The sequence below is a fragment of the Penaeus monodon genome, chromosome 24 (assembly GCF_015228065.2).
Source record: "Penaeus monodon isolate SGIC_2016 chromosome 24, NSTDA_Pmon_1, whole genome shotgun sequence".
Lineage (NCBI taxonomy): Eukaryota > Metazoa > Arthropoda > Malacostraca > Decapoda > Penaeidae > Penaeus > Penaeus monodon.
The window spans coordinates 1,668,992-1,669,438 of NC_051409.1; positions in this window are offsets into that span (position 1 = coordinate 1,668,992).

A 447-nucleotide genomic window follows, 5' to 3' on the forward strand; every position below is an offset into this window, starting at 1 on the left:
AGTTGAACACTAGGCTAGAGTATTTAATACTTCATGATGCAACTGGTGCAAGGTTAGAAACATTTAACATATCCTCTGATTCTCTATAGGGCTGGGGAAGTTGATGTGATTTCCTGCAACAGATAGGGCCTGTCAATCTGTAAAGATTAGATCCTCTGGCTGTATTTTGGTAGAGTGACCCAGTATTGTCTGATAGTATGATACAAAATTTGTATGGAACTTTGTATACAATCTAGTGATATGTCTACCCTCCTCGAGCACGAGAATGTGTAACAATTCTGAATACAGCAGAAAAGGAGCGGATAAGACATTTGCATCTTTAATATTGATATTGACTGATAACTAGAAATGTGAATCTTGATAATGGTAGTATACTTGATGAAATCTGATTAATTTGTTCCTATACTTGGTTCGACGAATTTTTGGTCTTCCCTAACCCCAAAGGCG